The sequence below is a fragment of the Rhinolophus sinicus genome, linkage group LG07 (assembly GCF_036562045.2).
Source record: "Rhinolophus sinicus isolate RSC01 linkage group LG07, ASM3656204v1, whole genome shotgun sequence".
NCBI lineage: Eukaryota > Metazoa > Chordata > Mammalia > Chiroptera > Rhinolophidae > Rhinolophus > Rhinolophus sinicus.
Window position 1 is genome coordinate 117850169 of NC_133757.1, and position 24715 is coordinate 117874883.

The window sequence follows — 24715 nt, forward strand, 5'->3', positions numbered from 1 at the left end:
TTAGTAGCCCTGCCTTTTACTTCCTCTTTATATATCTAGAAATAAAATGGCACAATTAACAAACTGTGTTCACTGTTTTTACAATGGGGTTTATTTAACTACAACTTAATTATTATTCCTAATCAAAAACCTTCTTCCCAAAAAATTAGGTTTTGTTTCATCAAATAATATTTGTTCCCAGATTCAAACTTAAAGATTTGTGTAATAAACTATTACAACATTTTTAGTTTCAAAATTCTGGTTTAGTTTCAAAATTCTGCAATTTAATAGAATATAAAAATATCTACAATAATATTGCTGCCGCACCCATCTTTTTATGTTAGAGTTTTATCATTTTGAAAAAAGGGTAAATACTGAATGCTTTCTGAGTCCTCTCTCCTTTAGGTTCATGGCTCAAGTTCAGTAACTATTTACCTTTCTTATTTATGGTTAGAAACAGAAAAAAAATGTAACAAAAGTCAGATGTATATCTTTCTCACAAGCTTCATAAAATGTCCACTTAACTTTAATGTGATTCCTTTAATTAATAAAATTATGCTATGTCTGTGTTCTCAGTAATGAAGCATTTCATCTTGCCAGTGTTCAAATTTAAGAGTAGGCATTAAAATTCTGACATTCATTGGCTCTTTTTAATCTTTGTCTAGATTTCTTATTTATGATTTTTATTTTAGACTCTGAACCTAGATTTTCTTAGTCAACTGTTTTTTTTTCCCCAGAGAACATTATAGATTCTGATTCAGTACAACCATCAAAATGATATAATTTTCTATAAATAAAACAACAGTTTTTGCATTATTTGTTCTTATACTTCATTGCCTTTTCTGTTTCTTACTTAGGTAATAATTTTAACGAGTCCTTTTCATGCTCATGCTACGTGTTTTTAAAAACAAAATAATTTAAATTTGTTTTCCATCTGGTTTAAATAATTTAATTATTATGACACTTTAAGACATATTACTTTTTTGTCTTAAAAATATATTGGCTTTTACCAGAAATGACTTCACAAATTTGCTGGATATGTATTCATAGATCAGAATTCTAACATATGTAATTTTTATCATTTAAAAAAAAAGTGAATAGAATGTTTTAATCCCTGAAAATGTTTATCTTATTTGCCCGCTAGTTTCTACCTTAGAGGAGTTTGAGTGTCTTTCCTGAAAATTTACATTTTAGAAGATTTCTGGATTGAACCCTAAGGGAATGCTTTTCTCTGCAATTACCCTTGTTTATCATCCCTTTGATTTTATTTAACACATTATCTGACAACAAGAAAAGATCCATGACCTTAATCTTGCTGATCTTCCTATATCTATTAGGCAAATGCCTAATTTAACAAATGAGCCTTCTGCTTTGCCCTAAAACCAGAAAACTCATTTTTCCTAAAACTAATCAATGCAACAAGTTTGGAGAATCAGATTTTTCTTTTTTGGCGGGAAGAAACATAACAAAGAAAAAGAAAAAAAGAAACATTACTCAAAGCCAGTGTTTAAACATGTTAAACATGAAAACCACAGTTTGAAACTATGAATTTAGATTTTATAAATATTCTGAATGCTATTAGAGCATCAGCAAATTTGGAGTGACTCCACTGTTTCCTGACCTTTATTTTTGTAATTGGATGGAAGATTCACAAATCAGTAGAAAATAAAATAGCGTTACAATTGCAGTAACTTACAATAGCATCTGAGATGTTCAACATTTTTGATAAATGCCTGCACAGGCTCATGATATAAACATCACCTTGAGATTACATGTATCGTGCATCTTGATAAAATTGTTGTTTTTACTGTTTTAATTTTTAAAAAATAGAGAAATCTTGCTCTGGTGATATGAGAATCGCTTTTCATTTTGTTTCTATTTTGTCTAAATAAGCAATGACTTCACTTTACATAAAAGCTAATTTCCCAGATATTTAAATTTAAACAACAAACCATTGAAACGCTACTGTGAAAAATCACACTTTGAATATCATTAACACAAAAAGGTGATCAGGTCAGCCTTCCACTTCTCAAGAAATTTACAGTTTTGTTAGAGAATGTAAATATATATAAATTACTATTAAATGAGCAAAAACATAGTTTCAGTCAAGAAGTAAGAATACATTTTCTGAAATTACTAGGAATTCATAAACTAAAATAGAACAATATCTACCAATTTATGCATATCTGCTACATCCTTTCAGTAATCAGTTCTAATCCTCATTATTTTCATTAAGACTTTTCCTATGTTCATTAGGCATTTTTTGGTAGCTCAACCAATAAAAGATGAGAGGGGCCTTTATTTACTGAAACAATTTGAAAAGCGCAAATTAAGAATGTCTTTGACAAGACTAAATTTCACAAATTTTTTTAAATAGCCAGAGAATAGATCTACTGGGAAATGGAAGAACTTGGGTATAATGGGACTTATGGAGATTTGAACTGGAAATGGATTCATGATCTAAAATAACTCCATGGAGTAGGTCATTATTTTAATTATATACTTCCCTATTAAATATAATAATATCAAGAATAATACTTATAATAAACTATAACTACAACGACAACAAATAGTAGTTCATGAATTTCTACTATGGGACTTCATCTTTAGGAAGCATTTTCTCTGATTTTAGCCTCCCCACGTCCCCTCCCCAAACAAGACAAAACAGCAAACACACCAAGAACTGCTCACTTTTTCTTTGAATTTCATTTTGACACTTTGGAAGAAACTCAGATGCATCCCTTTCTTTCACTGAACTTTCCACTGTCTTTCTTGGGCAAGAATCTTGCAATCCAGAAAGAAAGAAATTATTTCCCAACCTATGGATTGACTCGTGAGGTCACTTCTTTTGATAATCTACTGTGAGAATGACAACAGGGCCATGTAGTAGAGACAATTATAGGGCTATGGGAAGAATGGATTTGCAAGAGGATTTAAATAATGTTTGCCTCCCACTAGAGTCCAAGCTTTAAGTTTTATGCTATGTTCTGTCTGTGAATGGAGATCACATTCACATTCAAGGTTCTACCTAACAACTGGAAAAACACGATTCCTAAAACTATCATCCTGATCTCTTTTAGACAATGTCATATATTCCAAAAATCTGGGTTTAGATGCTCTCATAATACACTATTTATAAGTATTTTGAAAGTTTAATTTTTTTGTGGTCATTTCATTACCTTTATTTCTCTCAACAGACTGCTCCTTGGAGTTAATTTTTTAAACATTTTTATGCTTGTATATTTACATCTCCAATACTTAACCCTGGTTGGTATATGGTCAGTTGTGATGTAAGTATTTGGTAAGTGAATTAAAATTAAATTTATTTAGGGGAAAATATTTTTAAAATAACTTGTTCAAAAATAAGCATTTAATAGATTTACTTTAGAATTTTAGAGCTTTATTCATATATATGCAGAATTTCCTCAATGTCAGAAACATGTATACATTCCAAGTGCATTGTTAAGTTAATGTGCTGAGAATAGCAGTATCTGAAGAGGAAGAGATATTTTATGCCCTACCCAGTAAATTGGAAATTGTGTGGTAAATGTGATTTATGTATTTTCTTGTAGAGTTTCCTGAATTGAGGGGGCTGTGCATTGACACTGTGTCACTTAATATAACAGATATTCCTCCCAGGTTAAGTGACAGGCACACTGAGTTTCCATAAAGAATAATATAATATTTCATTCATATGTATTAGTTCTAATATTTGTGCAAATATTTGTAAAATTTATTGTTTCCTAATATGGATGAAAAAATGTTAAAGTTTATATAAGTGATTTTGATACATTGGAATAATATTGCATTGGAATAATATTCTGTCTAATAAATTTTAAAAATAAATCTCCCGATGAGAATTAATGTAGAACCTAGGGCCTTAGTGGTTCTATAACTACAGACTATAACCTTGAACTTGATATTTAATGACTTAAAAAAAAACGAAACACTGATTTTCTATGACCAATAGTGCTATTTTTATTTTCTGATCAAAATATTTAAGTGATTTTGTGTGTCCATTAACATTTCCAAATAAATCAGTTCTTTGGAGTCAAGTTCTATATACTTAATATTCTTCCTTTTCATGCCAACTCACATCACCTCTCTAGTCAACAGGCAACACAAATTGAGCACACAATAAATGATTGTTATTGACGTAAATTCTCATTTGGACACCACTAAAATGAGGAGAAATATATTCTGATGAGGCAGAAAAGGGTTAATAAAAGTGAGCCTCAAGGGGGACTGCCCAGGCCTGTATCCCCACCCCAGGAACCACACAGGTGCATTCCACAGAAATAAATCAAAATGTCCAAACACTCCTAAAAAAAGGAGAAAAGATCCAACTGGTATTAACTGATTCTTCACACATCCCCAAACTGTTAAAACCTGTCTGTTACTTGAACTCTAGCCTTATTATAATACAATTAAAATAAAATGAACATTAAGGCTTGGCACCCCCAGATGGGTTTTTCTGTATGCATTCTGGGTAAGGGCATGCAGAGAAAGAAACTAGTTACATAACCAACATATGTCAATCAGATGACCTCAGTCTATACATCACATGTCCTGCCATAAGGAAATTTACCTACCCTTTCCTGTATAAGAAAAAGCTAACCTAAAGTTAGGCACAGTTGTCTGCCCCGGCAACTTTTATGCCGGCATCCTTGAATAGAGTTACTTCCTTGCTCTCCTCATTTCAGGCTGAGTCTGTGAATTTTTTCACCTTTTGCGAATGACCAGAGGTTAATTCCAATGACACAACCTATTCTCACAGGATTTTCAAAAATAAACTCCTGGGTGAAACCCATATCAGTTGGTGACCAGCTTTCTGTTTTGTATCCCTTGAAAAAATTAACCACAAAAAATGTTTTTAAAATGTTGTTAGGTAGTATATATTTCTATAAACTAAATATTATTATTGTATGCCATTTAAGGACTAATAATTAAAGATAATTTTAATTAAAATACTTCAAGCAGTGGCATCAAATTTATTTTGAACAGATCCAGAGAAAACTGGCCAAGAGAGAAATCCAAACGTTGTGCCTCTATTTTCCTGTGCATGTCTTCAAGTAAGGGGCAGAGGTATTGGAGTAGGATTTGCTGTAGGTTAAAGTTGATGAATATATTGCTGGGAAGTTACTATTTCATTTTAGTATTAATTATGTATTTATAAGATTATAGGCTTTCAATTGTTAACAGATATCTTTTTCTTTTTTTCCCCCCAGTGTTCAACTACTCTCTGGATATGGACTTTTTATGGCTGATTCTCTCTCCTTGTCCTTGTTGTGTTATTCACTTTCTCTTTATGTTGATATTATTCTGTCACTTTATTTAAAACAAATAAGAATATTATACTTGATCCCTTTACCCTCATCTACCACCCTCCTCCTGAACTGACTCTGGGTGGTGAACACACAATGTAATATATAGATCATGTATTACAGAATTGTACACCTGAGACCTATGTAACTTTACTAGCAATTGTCACCCCAATAAACTTTAATTAAAAAAAAAAAAATTACACTTGCTCCACAACATGTCCCATGTAAATTGCAAGTGTTAGACCCTAGAAGGACGAATGCTAAGAACCTTTTTCTTGTGAATGGGATAACAAGGGTAATGTTCTTGCAGAGTCTCGGTGAGAAGCATGATGATTACAGTGGAATAGGTTGTGGAAAACCATTTCCTATACATAATTGGTGAAAAGGCATTATTGCAGTGGCAAGGTAAGCACAAGAGCATCAGAAGTACCACCAAAGAAGAAGAAGAAGAGTTATTTCCTCATACAAAAAGGGATTCAAGAAGTTCAACAACTAACCATAGCCTCAGAAAGCACTGGATCCTTAATCTATGGCTTCTAAATCCACTGAAGTAACACTCTGTCAACTAAGAAACAAAAGACCACAATTTACAGAATTCAAGCATGATTTGAAAAAGAACGACACTGTATAAACACTGGTTGAATAAGATTCATTGAACTGTGACATCCATAGCAAATCAAAACTTTATTTGCGCAAGGTTTTTATCTAATTTTAAGAACTGCTATGGCAATCATTAGATTCTCAGGAAATGTTATAAGTCTCAATTAAAATGTGAATGACGGAGAAGAAGGGAAAATGCTAGAAAGCCAGGTGCTGTGGAGGGGCTCAGAGTGGCCCAACTGGATAAAGAACAAGCTCCAGCCTGGGAAATGTATTTATGAAATGACTCTGCTCTTGCAGACAGAGAAATATGCCCTGCTTTCCGAAATCCATGCCGTCACTTCCCTTTTATGAAAGACCTACATTGGTACAGTAACAGCCTTTTTCATAAAGCAAACATGCTCTTTGATTTTTTGTTTTGTTTTGTTTTGGGTTAGTGCAAGCAGGTATGCATGCACTTTGTTTTAAGCCATTTTAGCTTATGAAAGTTTTCATAGGAACACACTATTTTTCAGGTAGTGGGGGAAACCTTTACCTTTTAACATTATGTAGTATTGAAAAAAGAAACAAAAGAAAACAACACCATAGGCTATATACACTGTTATACGTTAATATTTAGATCAAGTAACAGGTTCTCTTCAAGAACTTTCTGATTATAAAAGTGAAAACTAAAACACAAATCTAAAGTTAACTAGAGTATGAATGTTTTATACAGTTTTTACTAATCAGTAGTTTAAATGGATATCATTTTCAGCAAAACCTGTATTCATATTTCTCTCTGTGTCTCACATTTTATATTTACTGGGGAATCATACTAGTTACAGATGCATAATGAAACATGCTGGTATGATTGTTGACCTCATGAACTTAACCAACCCAGCACTTTGTTTCTACTTTTAAAAATAAATTCCAAATAACTAATAAATCAAGGGGACACAATAATTTCACTCACTTACTCATTAGTGAACTAAGCAATATGAGAGCCTAGAGACTTTTGGTTTTCAACAATTTCTAAAAAGCTACTTAACTGTTAAAGATTTTATTCTCATCACATTTAATCCACCCAGGGAAATTCCCTTTTGACTGTCAGTCTTTACCTTTTCCTTCATTACGCTGAATAACTTGTGCTACTATGTTTAATGTAAATCACATTATTTATTTATTTATTTATTTTTTTAACAAGGGACTAAAACATATTTTATGGATTGGGGATTTCTATTTAAAGTACTTTCTAAGTTACTTTGCTTTCCAAACTTCTTTTTAAAATTTCATCTTTGGTAGACCAAACTGTATTGGAGTTTTTATAAATTTATTTGACTATATTACATCTGAACAATTTTATTCTTGTATATGTCATGAATACTTCTGTCACAACTTTTGCAATGATGAATTGGGTTACTGACAATTTTATAACTGATTATATTCATTATATCACAACAATATACATTCAGGGTCATTTAACTAAAATTTAGATATCTTTAGTATAAATGAGAAACTTGGGGGATAAGTTCCACCATTAAGATAATAAAAAACATATATATACAATTTAGAGTTGCAACATATCTAAAAGAGTGTGACTTTTTGGCCTTCAAAATCGTCGTCAAATTTTTCTTACCAAATAAATTGTGACTCCATGTACTTTCCCAGAATTTAGTCCATTTTCTTGAAGAAAATAAAGCAGTGCTTTGAAACATGTTAAATAATAAGATTATGTCACTTAATTATGACAAAATGGTGATAGTTTGACAAAACTCAATTATTTAAAAGTTACTCTTTATTTAGTATTAAACATATTTGAAATGTTTATATGGTCCTTGGATTTCTTTATCTTCATTTTGACATCGTTTAATAAAAATTCAGAGTCAAAATGTTTGACTTAGCAACTATGAAGACATATTTACGAATGCAAAATACTCTTTCATGATCATAGCCATCATGCATTGTGACTCTGAGTAGGGCAGTCGCTTAGGCATTTGTGTATCGTCTTAATGTTGTTTCTTCTGACTACAACTAGTAGAAATATTTGTCCAAATCTATGGAATGTACAACACTAGAAGAGCAAACCCTAATGTTAAATGATGGACTTTGGTTGAAAACGATTTGTAAAGGTAGATTTTTTTAACTTCAAGAAATGTACCACATTGGTAGGGATGTGAATAGTGGGGGTGGCTCTGCACGTTGGAGGGCAGGGGCTCGATGGGGAAGTCTGTACCTTTTACTCAGTTTTTCTGTGAACACAAACTGCCTCCAAAAAAACTGTCTGCTAAAAAAACAAAAACCAAAAAAAAGTAGTGTTAATATAGTTTAATGTAGTGTAAGAATGAAATAAAGTTAATTGTATAAAAATCACTTTAAGTTTTACATAGAAAACATAATACCTCAATAGAAATGTATGCAAGAAATAGATTCCTTTAGATTTTAGTAGATTTTTCTTTTTTATATAAGCCATACATTTACTTTCAGTATTTGTATACTACCTGAATGTATGAGCAAAATGAGGTATGCATTTCCCCTTAAAAACTAAATCCTCCTAATGCTTGCCACATAGTGTTTTCCAAAGAATGTTGTCACATGTGCTCAAGCAGTCATTATGTATTCGATTGCCGTTGTGGTTATTCAGTCAGCATAACAACATCTTGTGGGCAACCTTGGTGATCTGTATAAAAGCCAATAAATACTGTATGGAGTGGTATTATCTGAGAAGAGCAATCTTGGCTGGGACATAGAGGGATCGATCCTATCTCCCTTCAAGTGCTTTCATGAAATATTTACGATGCAGATATACCAGAAGTGGATTTCAGTTTAACATCTACTCTCAACGTTAGCTATATTGCAGCATGCATTAGCTTTTCCACGAGGCTTTAAAAAAATATGATTTGGGCTTATAATAATAAATCAAGGCTGCCAACTATCAATTATTTGTAATGAATGGGAAAAGCACACATTGACAGAAATAGTTCTAATTAAATAATGAATGGTATATATGTGAAATGCTTTTTATATTATTTAAAATTGAGCCCCCAAACTCTACACCACAATGGACTCAGTAAAATAGTGATCAGAGACTCAGCTTAGGAAATTCAATCCAGATGTAGAAATAGATTGATAAAAATAGATAAACTAGAACTTTTATCAACTGTGAAATTAATCTTGAAAAAAAAGTACGTAAAAGATAAACTGAACCAGGTATCTTTAAAATATCTATTAAAGGTCTAACAGAAAAAAAAGTATGTATAACAAATTTTAATAAACAGATTATTTCTAAAATGAAATAAAAATGATTTCCATACAATTTGAAGTAGCCTATTTGTAGATTCTAATATATTTTTTAATCTCCCATACAAATTTTGGAATGGGTTGTAATAACAAATCCAAAAATATGTCATATTTTATATGTTCTAAAATACACAATTTTGTCACCATTACATCAGCGATTATATTTTAAACTTTAATTATCTTCTCGGGATTTTAGTTTACTTTGAGAAAAAAGTATCACTGATTTACTTAACGTTAAGATGTAGGTAAACAGTGTTAAATAAGTAATGATTCTTGAAAAGAAGCACATACACCATAAGTCTTGGGAAATAATGTTTGTAATACATTTAACCGTGCTACATTTTAACAGGCAAAATAACGAATGTTGTATAGTGTAAAAAACAACAAAACTGACTACCAAGATTTTCCTTTTTTTTTACACTGGGGATCTGGCTTCTTCACCTATGCCAGTAGAAAGTTAGGGGCAACCTGTTCCGGTAGGTGGAGTGTAGGGTTTTCCAGAAGGGAAAATAGGGTGCAGGTGGAGCCCTCAGGGTACGCAATGTGGCTTCAGATGTGTGGGGAGTAAGCACGGGTCCTGATAGAGGGCAGGGGAGGATGGCCTGGGACGCTCTGAGTTTCAGGGCCGCTGAGAGGGTGGCAGAATCAGTCTCAAGGTGCTGATGCCCTGAAAACTTCCCAGAGGAAGCCAGAATTCTTCTAATCCCGGGAGTTCTACGGGGTGGCCTGGGAGTCCTGAGTTGAGAACCACCTGGTGCCCTGGGTGCCAGAGACCCCTTATCCCGAACTCACAAGTAAGGAGTCTGGCTCATGCCACCTATCAAGCAAACCTGATCCTCCTCAGTGATAGTTCAGGGGTGCCTTGCCTTGGGGTTCGAGACAGGGGCAGGACCACCTTAGGTCAGAAGGAGAGCGTCTACAGTGCATGCTTATTAAGATTAAGCAACAAAGAGACTTTGAAGTTTTCAGAACAACAGCAACAACAACAACAAAGCAATATAATCCAAGCTCCTTTTGGATTATTTATATTTATATTTATATTTATATTTATATTTATATTTATATTTATATTTATATTTATATTTATATTTATATAAGATATATATATTATTTTAATATAAAATACATATTTTATACAAATATATATGTATTATATAAATATATATGTTATATATATATATAGTGGGGACAGAGCCCCAGAAAGCAGTTTCCAGGCTCTTGGCCTCACATAGAAAGGTGCTGGCTCAGGTAGTAAATGGCCATCAACTGTGATTGGATGGACATCAGCTGTGGCTAGTTGGCCGTCAGCTGTAACCAGTGAGCCACTGGCCACTAATATAACTGCCGTGGCTACGCTAGCAGAAAATGGGGGCTAGCAAGAAGATGGTGGCTGAGCTGGCAAGCGCGGATTGCAGAGAGGTGGGTGCCGCCAGTGAGACTATAGTGGTATGACTCCCCTACTTATGGCTCCGTGGGTGCTCCTTTTTGGCCTCACCATGTCCTGCGTTCTTATGTGGGGAGCTGGAGCAGAGACTCCGCCTGACGCCCGGCACGACAAATGGCGCAGCGAGCAGGGTCTCCCGCACGAGATATATATATATATATTTTTTTTTCCCTGACCAGCGTGCATTACACCCATCTGCCTTCCTGAGCAAACCCAACCTTGTTCTCCTATCCCTTTCCCTTTACATTCCATAACCTCCACTTCAGTGCTGTCTGAATAACAGGGTAATGTGGTTGTCCTTTCTCATAATTGATTCATATAAGTGAGCGGATAGCCCAGTTCTCCCAATGAGGTTTAAAGAGGTATGTGGTAGGCTTCTGAGGAGATTTACCTTAATGTTAGGGGAGAAAAGCCTTTCTTTTCTGTACTGAAAGTGAAAAGGGCAAAAACAACCTTATTTCATGCTCCTTATACCTTTGATTTTTTTCTGTATGAGTAATAAATAAACTCTCTTACTTTTAGTTTAAACCATTCTTAGTTGGGCTTCTGATATGTAGCTTTAAGTATAATATCATGAAGGACTATTCATACAAACTATACTGGGAAAACTAAATTAATGACCTAATTAGAGATAAGGGTTAGTCTTAGTGAAACATATTACAATAAAGCCAATGAAATATTTAAAATATAGTCTGCCACAATTTACATTTTTAAAATGTTTTCATATAAGCTTATTATTCTCAGCAATTCCTCTTTTATAATTAGTAGAGTAGTATTAGTTTAGGCAATTGTATCGGTTGTTATATATTTCTGTTGTTATATATTTTTGGTATATGTCCCTGTGTCCTACAAAGTTAACAAGTTCTAGAAACATTTCTTGATAGCTTTCATAATATTTTCTGACATGAAAATGATAATTATTATCTTATGGTATCCCTAAACACGATTTTAAATTTTACTAATGTGGTAATTTAAAAAAACTATAGGCATTTATAACAGTCTATACAATTTGTCTAGTTATCCTCTAGCTAAATATTGGCTAACTTAACTCTTCTGTGTGAACTGAAAGTGTATTAGCTCTATCAGATCAATTGAGTCTAAGGACATCTTGAAAATTAACCATCCTTCAGTTTAATGTCTATACACAATTACACTAAAATGCAATTGTAAATAAATACATATTTAAATACTTATCTAAGAAAAATATAGGAATTACTTTTTCTTTAATATATTATTTTTCCCTGAGGATATTTATCAAATGGTGCAAAACATAGGGCTCCCCAAATTTACTACATTTATACACTTGTAAAATAATTTTTGAATTATATTTTGGTATGTGTATCATCTGGTGGTTATAATAGGGCAGAAAGAAGAAAATATAAAGGATATCTTAAAATGATTATAAGAAAGTGAGGATTCTGAGTAATTATGAATTTTAGTTGATGCAAACTTTAACAATCTATAACATTTTTCAAAATGATTTTGCTTCTGTAACCCAAATTTAAGAAAGAAGGAAAAAACTTTATTGAGGTATAGAGAAAGATGAGGAAAGAGAGAGAGAGAGAGAGAGAGAGAGAGAGAGAGAGAGAGAGAGAGAGAAGAAGGAAGATAGGGAAAAGAAAGGAAAGTAATGCACTTTATCTGATTTCCTAGCTGATAATTTTAAATAAAAGGACATTTTTTATTTCCCTATTCATCCCTTTTAAGAGCTACCGCCCATAAAATTAAATTATTTGATATTTGATCTTTACCACATTGTATATTATTGATTACGATATTTGCACATGTAGCTTCCAAATTTGAAAAAAAACAAACAAAAAACATTTTTGATATGTTCTGGTCTCGTTTTCAGTGCTGATAAAGTTAATAAATTTGTTAGCTGTGTTGCCATTAAAAAATAAGAGCATATGCTTTTTGTGAAAGTACTCTGAATATTGTGATGTTTGTTTATCCCTTGGAAATTAATGAAGGATTTTGTTCCTCCCAAAATGATGGTCATGTAACCCAGGGCCTGAGAAAATTATCAATATCTTATCTAAATTAAATCTTATTTCTCCCTTTGATCCACCTTCTTCATGAACATTCTATTATTGTAATACGTTTATTGTTGGCTATAGAGAAACATTAAAAACATTGAAAGAATTACTCAGAAGAAAGTCACTTAACTTCCTATTCTAAGGGAAAATAAATTATGAGGACAGAACAAAGAAACAGACAAGACTTAGAATCTCATGGATATTGCATAGCAAAGGAAACCATCGACAAAATATAAAAGCAACATAGGGAATAGGAAAAAATATTCACAAATCGTATATCTGGTAAGAGGTTAACATTCCAAATATATAAAGAACTATAAAACTCAATAGTAAAACAAACAAGATGCTTTAAAAATGAGTAGAGGAACAGAATAGACATTTTCCAAAAAATATACAAAAATGGTTAACAGGTATATGATAAGGTCCTGAACATAACTGATCATCAGGGAAATGCAAATCAAAACCACAGTGAACTATCACCTCATACCTCTTAGCATGACAATCATCAAAAAGACAAAAGATAACAAGAGTTGGCAAGGATGCGGGGAAAAAAAAAGAACCCTGGTGCACTATTGGCGGGAATACAAATCAGTGTAGACAATATGGAAAACAGCATGGAGGTTCCACAAAAAGTAAAAATTAGAACTATCATATGATTCAGCAATCCTACTTTTGAGTATATATTCAAAGGAAATGAAAACAGGATCGTGGAAGTAGATCTGTGTTCCTATGTACAGTGCGGCATAACAGGTGAAAGGATGAAAAATAAGTGATATATATTGCCCCTATTTATACGTGTTGTCTGTGTACAGAACCAATTGAAATTTCAATGTGTGCATCACAAAGGTACCATGTCAATAACACACTATGAAGTGATTTCCCTCTTCAGAGACTGTAGATACATGACCAATGCACTGTATACCTGAAGCTGAAGTAGAAAATATTGTATGTCAGCTATAAATATAAATATATAAATATATATAATCACAGGATGTGGGTTATAGACCAAGGAAGATAGTCAATGGTGTTGTAAGAGCTATATAAGATGTCAGAGGGGAAGTAGCTTGGGGGGGGGGGGGTTACCACTTTGTGAGGGGTGTAAATGACAAACCCTCATGTTGCTTTGTCTACCTGAAACTGATAAAAGAAATACACTATGAAGCCTATGATAAAGAGATTAGATATACTAAGATTGTAAATGAACTTTTTAATTCTAACTAGCAAATCACTTAACAGCTTCTGGATTATAAAAATAAAACAAATTAAAACTTAAATATATCTGTTCTTCATCATCCCTTTAACAAAAGTGAGATCATGAAGAAATTAACTAAATTTTACATAACTTAAAATGTTAATAAAAATGGGCTATATGAGTTTTGGTGCTGTAAAGTTTTTCAATATCCATCAAATAATGTTAAAATTTGCATAACTCCACACATTAAAATCCTCCAGTTACATAATCTTTTCAATTGCTATTCATTGCAGGATATTCCGAGTACCGCAAGACACAATGAACATTATGCAAACGGTTAAGTATAAATGTAAGTAAACTTCTTCAATTATTGCTACTGAAAAAATATCAGAACACATTTATCACTTCAAATTTGGAATTTTTTTTAGACATCGTGTATTTGGAGATTGCATTTTGGGATACAACTTGTTTGAAATGGATGGATGCATTTTCAACAGCTGTACCTGTACTGAGGATAGCTAAGGATTAAAGGACTTTTTGGCAAAGCACTTCTCTTGTTAAATGGAGAATGCAATGTGTTTGGCATCTGTAATTTAAATAATTTATAAGAAGACACATTACATAGCCAGCTGTAGATTATACTATTTCATGATTAAGATTGCAATCCATTAATCAATTTATAGACATAACTACATTATTGTTCAAAAATAACTAAGAATTTAAACACACTAGAATCAATAAATATAATTAAAACAATGGTCTGCTACATTCATTGATTCATTTTTCAGCTGTTTGTTGAAATTACTGAAGCATGGAGCCAAACAGCTAACAGTATATTTAGTTTTGTTTATTGAAATAATGAAAGTGTGTTAATGATAAAGTACAAAACACATAATAGAAATTAATGTTCTGTGAAATAAAATTTTGTTTGAAAATCAAGATGAGTCAGTAAAAGCTTAAGTCTTTAAACGAACATTGCATAATGTACATTTAACAACTATTGAATCACTTTTATTGAACTGTAGTATAAATTATACACCATGAAAAATGACAGCAATATGCCGAAGACAGACTTTAGTGTATGAAATTAAATTAAATTTAAACACTATTCAAAAATTATTTTGTATAAACACAGATAACAGGAGTTTTAACATCTGTATATATTCTATTTATTCTTTTTAGTGTTTATATCCATGCATCATTTCATCTCATTACATTTTGCTTAATTTTACACCTAATATAATTCCTTTATGGAAGTTTAATTTTGATTAAATGGAAAATACATCCTGAGTATCTCATATATGGTATAGACATGCTGTATATTCACATCTAGAGAAACTTGGTAGGGAGCAGACAACATCATTACATGTTATATATGATGTATTGATAAAGAATGTCTGAGATTACTAATTTTAACATTTTGGAAATATTGGTTAAGGTATAAATGACTATAAGTTTTCAAAAATACAACAGCATATATATGTGTGTATATATAGATATATGTATATATATTACCACTTACAACTATGCTAATTTACCAACAGATAAATCTTGAACGATCAAAGAAAATCACACAATTTTATCAGAGTTCAGAACTAAACAATATTAATTAATGCTTTCAAATGAAGTATTTTATGACTTAAACATCATAAATATGTTTTTGACTCTCACCATGTTTTTTCTAATTATCTGAAGAGTTAACAAACATCAACATTGTGAAGTATCTATTGGTACCAAATTACAGAATATATCAATGGTTACTTTGCTTCTATTAAACTTTCAAATAGAATAAACAAAAATAAATGTTCCATATTACTAACATACATTTCAATGTATGAAGATTAATAATTAAAAATTATACCTAATTAATTCAATAATGAATAAGCTTCTGAAAAAGAAAGCACCAGGCTTTTTCATGAGAAGAAAGCAATAAAACAACAATGAAAAACAAACAACAACAAAAAAACACACAGAAAAATAAGCTCGTATTCAAATGAAAATTTATGAATGAGCAAGAAATATAATTTTTATTTTGCAAAATCTGTTGTTGTCAACAGTGACAAAATTTAATGTTATAATTATTACCTAGTATTTTTGTTTAAGTGCTTTCTACCATTCTAAATTTATTTTCATCCTTTAGCAATATTTTGTTTAGCAATGATTTTATAAATATATTACAAATAGTATATTTAGCAATATAATGCTATGATTTTCAATGTACTTGATAAAATAATTATTATTAAAATATGAATGTCACATGAGCATTTCAGAATATGAAGACAAATTAAAATTAGAGATGGAATATTTTCTGTACATTAGTCAATGATCTTTGTGTTCTTCTTACTGTTATTTATTACTGTCATTTAAAGGCTTGCTAGTATTAAATTAATTGTGGTTACTATATTCTAAAATAATTGGTCAGTGAGAGATCTTTCATTCCATCCCACCTCTCAGAAGACGCTTCTAGGTCTCAGGTAGGGTGCACGATGAAAGCCAGGATGCTCCCTCATTGGATCTTTCCTACTAATAATTGTTTTCTGTCCCTTCCCCTTCCCCAAACGTGGGATCAAGCACTGGAGATGGGGCTGGGGATGGGGGGATTGCACTCAGAATAGAGAGTAGAATAAGCTGTTACTTGGTCTAAGATAAGGATGGTACACCTTCCTCTTATTTGTGTCTGGAGACATCTCTCAGGGACACTGGATACTTACAGGACTGACAAGAGACACCAAGGTAGAAAAGGAGGCCGGGGAGCAGGGGTTCCTCCTGCAAATACACAGTACCTCTACATTGGTAACCACGCCCAGATTTTATTTGCCCTAAAATAATAGCTAATCCTCATGCCTCTCCTATGGCTAATATGGATTTGAGTTCTTTCCAGCAGCTTCTTAATGTACTGATCCAAAGGTGGCAGCCCCAGTAACTGTCTTACTCTAACTTTTTCATAATCCTATTATTAGACCTACCATCCTGATTAAAGTTACGTATTTATCCCCAAGAGGGCTTTAAGGGCAAAGACAACATCTCATTTGAGTCCCCAGGGAATAGAAACGGATAGAAATTACTGTAAGCACACAATAAATACCCTTGGTTAAATTGATGAGTCAATGAATTCCTTTTGACCTTCAAGTAAATAGACCAAGGAGCTCTACAGAGAAGCTCATTGGCCCAAAGGAAACATAAAATATAAAAATCTAATTGACTTAAACATTTCATGTAGGCCAGAACCATTACAAACTTTAAAAACACTGTTGTAAATTAATTGTTTCTTAATGTGGTATTGCATCTAAAAGCTACACCACTGTGTTGGTAGTTTTCAACATAATCTCAAGCAGATAAATTTAATTAAATCATAAATTGTTTCACCATTTCAAATTTGACCTTGACAAAAACATACCTACAGTAAGGACGTTGATACCAGATAACTAAAATGGTTACAAATTAGTAATTTTTGTTTTTCGCAATTAATGTAGAACATGGATTTTGTTTGTTTGTTTTTAATTAAAGTTTATTGGGGTGACAATTGTTAATAAAGTTACATAGTTTTTAGGTGTACAATTCTGTAATACATCATCTATATATCACATTGTGGGTTTACCACCCAGAGTCAGTTCTCCTTCCATCACCATATATTTGAACCTATTTACCCTCATCTACCACCTCCCTTACCACCTACCCTCTGGTACCACTAAACTATTGTCTGGGTCTATGAGTTTTTGTTTCTTCATTTGTTTGTCTTGTTCCTTTGTTGTTTTCAGTTTTGTATACCACATATCTATGATATCATATGGTTCTCAACTTTTTCTGTCTGACTTATTTCGCCTAGCATAAGAATGTGGAAATTTAACTCATCTTTTCTGAATAGTTTGATACATGGATATGACTATAATTTCCCCCCAAGAATTTTAAACTGAAAGAAAGGAGGTTACTGCCTGAGGATTAAATACTGAAATCTTGAAAAAGACAGATGTAATTTCATATTTATATGAGTAAACCAGTGTGTCATAAAATGTAATTGAAACTTTTGAAAATACGCAGAACTTGAAGTAACATTTTAAATTAATCTCAAGAAATTATGATGCACTAAGTAGACAGTCTATCATTTTTTCTTATATTTGTGTAAGATTATATAAAACAAAACAATATTAGAGAATAAGGAAACAAATATCAAAAAAAAATGTTTTGACTTACTCTTTCTCTCTCTCCTATCACTTTAACCTCTCCTTTCCAGTGTTTATGCATGTTTATTTTCCCTGAATTAAACAAAAGAGAAGCAGACAATTCAACCTCTTAACCCTATGTCCCCTGATCTTTCTCTTTCCTTTACTTACACTTGTTGGAAGAAATATTTACAATCAATTTAATTAAATATTGAGAACCTACTTTGCTTCAATAGCTGCTGTAGGCCTTGACACTTAATTATTTAAAGACACGAAAGTATACAGCTTATATTCTAGTGGGGGAAGTAAAGAATAATGAAAACAATAAATAATCATACAGTATATTAAAATGTAGAAATTGCAACAAAGTATAAATAATAGGGTGTTTTGTGAAAGCAGGTCACAATTTGCAATAAGGAAGTCACATCGGTTTTATAAAGGTGCAATATTTGAATAACTATTTCTAAGATATGAGACACTTAGCTGTGTTCATATCTTTGGGAAAAACATTTTAGGCAAAGACAACCACTTGAACAAAGGCTGAAAACAGGATTAAAGTGGAATGAATCATAAAACTAGAAAAAATTGAGTAGGGTGAAAGCAAAATAAGATAATGTAGGGCCCTGTGAGCCTCGTAAGGTCTTTAGCTTTTGTTTTGAATGAAATCGGAGCTCTTGGATTGTTGTAAGCAGAGCAGCTACTGGATTTAATTGCATTTGAATATGGTGAGGCTAAGCACTGTGTGGAGCAATGGTGGAATAAGAGAGGCCAACAAGAAAGCTTCGGACAGTAATATACACAGATATGGTTACCAAGAGCATGCTGGTAGCACTGATGGATGAGAAGTGGTCAGATTCTGGAATTATTTTGAAGGTAGAAAAAACGGAATTTGTGGATTTATTGGGTGTTATAAATCAGAGAACAAGGAGAATCAGGAAGAACCAAGGCATTTTGTCCTCTGAGCGGCAATTAGGATAAAGTCTCTATCAATCATGATGGGGAAAATTATGGCAAGACAGATTTGGGGTAGAAGATGATGAATTTATTTCTTGATAAGTTAATTTGGAAACGTAAAACAGAAAGTTGAAATCGAACGTGTAAAATTCTGGACTTGCATTGGAATTAGAGATTGTTAGAACAATTAATACTGGAACATAAATATTATTTAACAGTTAGATGAGGTTCCCCTAACATTATTTCTCATTCCTTTCCTACTAGTAGGTCTCACCCCACTGAGATCACCCTGTCCCCATAGTCCCTACATTCTGTGTAGCTCATTAATATTCTCTCGGTCCCTGTGTTCGGGGATCAGGCTAACGTCCAGGCAGCATTCCACAGCTGACAAACGGTCCTTTTTCAAACCTTCTTCTTCCTTGATGTCTGAGACTACACACTCTCCTGTGTTCTCTTTTATCTCCTGGCGGCTCATTCCTAGTCTTTTGTGCTGTATCTTAATGCTTTCCCGTTGTCCAACTATCAGTCTTTTCCACTGAACTACCCAGGGATCTGTTTCTTCTCACTTGATGCACTCTTACTTGGTAATTTTATTAATCTGCATCCTTGATTGCAAGCAACATAGCACAGGTTTTGCAGATTTTGATTACCATAAGCAAACAATGATTATATTAGCCTCACACCCTGAATAGGAGGCTAAAGAAGATGGCGGGCTGGCCAGAGAAACATCTGATTCCATCAATATTCTGTCTTAGTCTATCAATATGCCATTTTGGCATTCCTCACTCAAGGTTCAAAAATCTGTGAGCTACTGATTCATCAAGCTTATGTTATATGTTTGTCCCTTCATGTGTGTGTGTGTGTGTAACAGGTTGTTACAGGTAGTGAATAGACGGATCTGGCTTAAAAGCTTTCAAGGCAGATTGTTACTTTTAAGACTTTCTTCGATGTCTTAAAATGGTTGAGCAGGCTTCTCACTTGCTGTCTTCTGCCTAACTCATCACTTTCTGTGTCTCATCTACCCATTGCCTCCCCATTATTTGTGTCAGTCACACTGGACCTCTTTCAGCTCTTCTGAGCTAACATGCATTGCTTTTAACATGCATTGATGTTACACACCACATGGCCAAATTGTATTTACTCTCTTGTCTTTCAACGTCATTGTTGTTTTATCCTGTGGAAAGCAATCCTGGACACTGCCCCTCTCCCAACATCTAAGTGGATGTCCCCTCAGCTGTCACGAAAATCTGAATTTTTTTCCATATTAGAACACTTCATAAGGCTTAGATATGTTCTAATTGCTTATTTTTCCCTTTAGAATTTTGAAGGCTAGACCATGTTATTGTATGTACCATTATATCCTCATCACATAAAATTATAGATGTTAAATGTTTATTGGATAAATATACATTTTGGAAGATTACCTTAGTCAGTGAAGTATGAACTCTTTCTTTTAGAATAGATACATCTATGCTTTTTGTTTGTTTGTTTGTATATAGGTAACTCATGTAGCTCTGAATCATTTTTTTTTGAAGGATAACCATGATATTATAATGTGGTGACCCAATCAGCTTACTTATTTAGAGCCAGAGAAGGCATTGATACATTCATAAGCGTTCTGTTCTACTCAGCATTTCCATTTTTTAAATATACTGAATTGGAATTATTTTAATTAGGATGTATAAAAAGTCACACAATAATAATAATAATAATAATAATAATAATATGATGATAAAAATAGCAGCAACAACAACATCTTACTGAGTACTGTGTGCTTAGAAGAATTTAATCCTTTAATTAAATCATGTACTTGTCACATACAGCTAGAAAATAGGGACTAAAGTCTTCCCTTTTGACAGCTGAAGAAAGTGAGGTACAGAAAAGATAAATATTGTAACTCACCAGGGTCGCAGAGTAGGTGTCAGAGTTGATATTTGGAGACACAGTCTGGTTCCACAGTTCATGGTCATAACCTACTGCAGGTTCTGAAACAATGGAGAAAATGAGATCAAGATCAACGTATCAGCTTTATAATGTGGAATCAGGAATTGTAGGTTGGCCTGAGGCACCAAGGGGTGACCTACTGCAGAACTGGGACTGAACCATCACAGACCCCCTGCAAGTTCTCCTTCTTTGCTAGTCTTTCTGAAAAAGCACAAACTGTCCTACTGGACCAGACAAAACAAGGAAAGAATCATTAACTGCATAATTTAAACAAAAATACCCCAGTGATGACTTTTATTGTTTATTTTACTGTCGGATTCCTGGACTCATCTGGCCAATGATTAAACCTAGTGCAGCATTTTATAAGTTCTAATAAGTTAACTAACTCCACTTCAGTGTAGCATTCTTGTCTCTTGTGAAAGTGACAAAGTCATAAACCCTTTACATTCCACAGAATTGCAAATGAACATTGCTGCTTTCTGCTAAGTTGTTACTTGTGAAATATTAATAACGACCTACTACCGCTTCTCTAACCTAACTGTGCACTGGAATGATAATGAAGATTAAAAAAGAAATGCAGATGCTTAGACACCCCCATGGGACTACTGGATCAGAATCTAGAGTTAAAGAGTTCTGTCTGCACTTGATTCTCAAGTGTTGCCAGCATTGATAATGACTGCTTTAAACAGCCAAGACTGAGCATTTATTTCAAAAAATCTTAGAACAAAGATGCCATTGGTAAAGTGTTTCTTGTTACTAAGAAAAGCTATAGGTTAAATAAAACCAGAAAAAAAAAAGTGTAATCTGTATGCCAGAAAACAGTTTTATTAATTAGGCATGAGAAGTTGTGGTATGTGTGTTTGAAAAATTAGCCTGGCCAAAGGAGCCTAGATTAACAAGAGGAATGATTAAAAGAAGTGAGAACAATTATATGTTCTATCTATATAGAAATTAGAATCCCAAATGTAGCTTTGATCAAGTCAGACTTGAGATTCTTGAAGTATAAATTCAACAATGGTCTCTCATATAAATGTTAGTTTGTATTCAAGGGTGGATACAAAATACGCAGGGCAAGAATATATATTTAGTTGTTCTCTGCTCTTCTTTCCTTCCCAAATGCTCCTTTTCAGCTATTAGGACCCTCTCACAGTTTTGAATAAGCTATCATAATAGTTTACTTCTCAAAAGTAAAACAAAAATTACATTATAAATATAATTATAAAGACATAAATCTTATTTTTATCTACTTTCGTTATTATTCCAGCTTTGTATTAAATCAACGTACATTTTCAGGTTTTTCAAACACTTGGAGCTAACTCCTCTTATTCAGTCATAAAGGTATTCTCACCATTATTTTCCTTTGTTCTATATTTCTTTTAAAATTTTTTTCCTGAAAGCCAATGTAATCGTGATGCTATATATTAAGGTGTTATGCCTAGCATCAAGACTGTTTTTTATCATATTCATATTATTTCTTATGACTTTAAATAAATGTCCTTGTAATCTTTATTATCTATATATTTACATTTTTATCAACTAGCGTTTTACCCTGTGTTTGTGCTAATACATGTGTTCCTCCACTAGCAATGGGAGGAAACTTACTTATAATTACAAATCTAATAAATTTAATAAAATAAAAAATTCAATTATAAAAGTACACACAGTGAAGATAACATATTATTCAGTTTTATGTCTGTGATGGTTAGCTTAGATCATATAAAAATTCTCAGTGTTTATCATGTAGATATATAGGTGTGCATAAGAGATGCAAGGCACAAAAATCATTACTAAAAAAAAAAAGACAAACACACACACACACACACACACACACACACACACACACACACACACATTTCTCATTCTTTCCTTTCAGGACCAAGAATCAATGAGATTCTGTGACTTTTTCATACCATAATATCAGGGAAGGGTGAGGCTAACTTTTTGTCATTTCACATTACTGAGTATCAGTTTCTTTGTAAACTGATGAGTTAAAGACATATCCTCTCTTCCTCAAGAGAGATTGATTTTTGTGATGATATTGAAGGAAATTATATATATATATGTAATATATAATTATATATGTTATATATATATATATATATATATAATTTTAAAATTGCTCTAAACAAGTGTATTGTGTATCCATAATTAATATTATTCTGAAAAATAAGAAGCCCTGCTACGTTAATTGATCTTGTAAAAATCAGAATAAGTTTGGCCTCATCTTCCATACCATTTATCTCATAGGAAATGCATCTACCTTGGGGACTACTTGGATTATTCTACCCCACTGATTGACGTAAATATCTTGGCAGAAGGATTGGGAAAAGCCCTTTTAGTCTCCCATCTACAACAATTACTGTAGTTCTCTTGCTTCTATGCTAAGAGTAATCATAGGAGTGCCAGCCATCCTTTTAAGATGACACTTTTATTGTCATCCACACTCCCAAAGCATACCACAAAATAATGTCTTGCAATAATATGATTACTGTAAAAAATCAAAGAAAAAAAAGCTGTGTGTTCTTTCTAAAGTGTAGAAGATCCTTTAATGTATGTTTATAAGTAGCTTTTCACTTCTTCAAAAGTTGTTCAAGTTTATGCTTACCGTGCTATATAACTGAACTTCTAAAATAATTTCATTTGTTGGAACCAAGTAAATGCTTGCTGGTATATCGACAGAAGACCAGGGTACTGGAATGCTGTAATTCAAATCTGACAGCTTTGTTGACCTACTATTTTTAAAAGTTTAAAAATATGTTTGTTGTAAAAACACAACTAGGAACTGCCTAGTCTGTCATAAGAAAGGCAATGATCACTTAATTTTCACTTTTTGATTCAATTGTTTATTATGGGAGTTTGTTTATGAAGACTTTTTAGTGTTTATGATTCCTTTAGTCTTTTTTATCTATTGATGTGGGAGACAGTAGAAAATTAGTGATGATTAAGACAAGATTAGCTAAAGAAAGGCATTGGACATTTATAGTTTCGACATTTCTTTTAACTGTTTATAAACTTATTTGGTTATGCCTGAAAACACACGCACACACACATTCCCAAGTAAAATAGAGACACATTTAACTACATTATTCATTTATAGGTATGTTTCAAAGATATTCATCACTGCTTCAGATACTTTATCAATCCGATCTCATATAACCATGTCATTAATCTTACGCTTTTATATTTATAAAATTCACTTGCTTATCACTTGGAAATTTTAAAGCTAACTTAAATATTTTCTTATACATACATTTGAAGAATGTGCAGCCTGTTTCAAACACTAATTTAGTGTTTTATGGGATGAAAATTTTAACAAAAGAACCATTTAAAATGAACTTATTCATAAATGCTACCAAATGCTATTCAAAGATTTAATACCTATCCATCTCAAACTCTTCCAAAAAATTGAAGATGAGGTAATGCTTCCAATCTCATTTAAGAAGGCCAGCATTACTCTAATACCAAAACCAGACAAGGACAACACACACACACACACACACACACACACACACACACACTACAGTCCAGTATGATGAACATAGATGCAAAAGTCCTCAATAAAGTATTAGCAAACTGAATTCAATGATAATTTAAAATAATCATAAACCCTGATCAAATGGAATTTATTCTAGGGTTTCAAGGACAGTTCAACATTCTAAAATCTATCAATATGATACACCACGTTAACAAAATAAAATATAAAAATCCTGTGATCATCATAATTTTAGGAAAAGTATTTGACAAAATTCAACATCCATTTATAGCAAAAAGCTCTCCACAGAGTGGGTATAGAGGGAACATATCTC

The 24715-nt window shown here is 32.6% G+C and overlaps 1 long non-coding RNA gene across 1 annotated transcript; it reads left to right on the forward strand.

The window, feature by feature from the left end:
* Window positions 1-1107: 1107 nt before the first annotated feature.
* LOC141572758 (uncharacterized) lies at window positions 1108-7461 on the forward strand. Its single transcript, XR_012498222.1, has 2 exons — window positions 1108-3280; window positions 5208-7461. It is a non-coding gene; the product is annotated as an uncharacterized LOC141572758 (long non-coding RNA).
* The last annotated feature ends 17254 nt before the right edge of the window (window positions 7462-24715 follow it).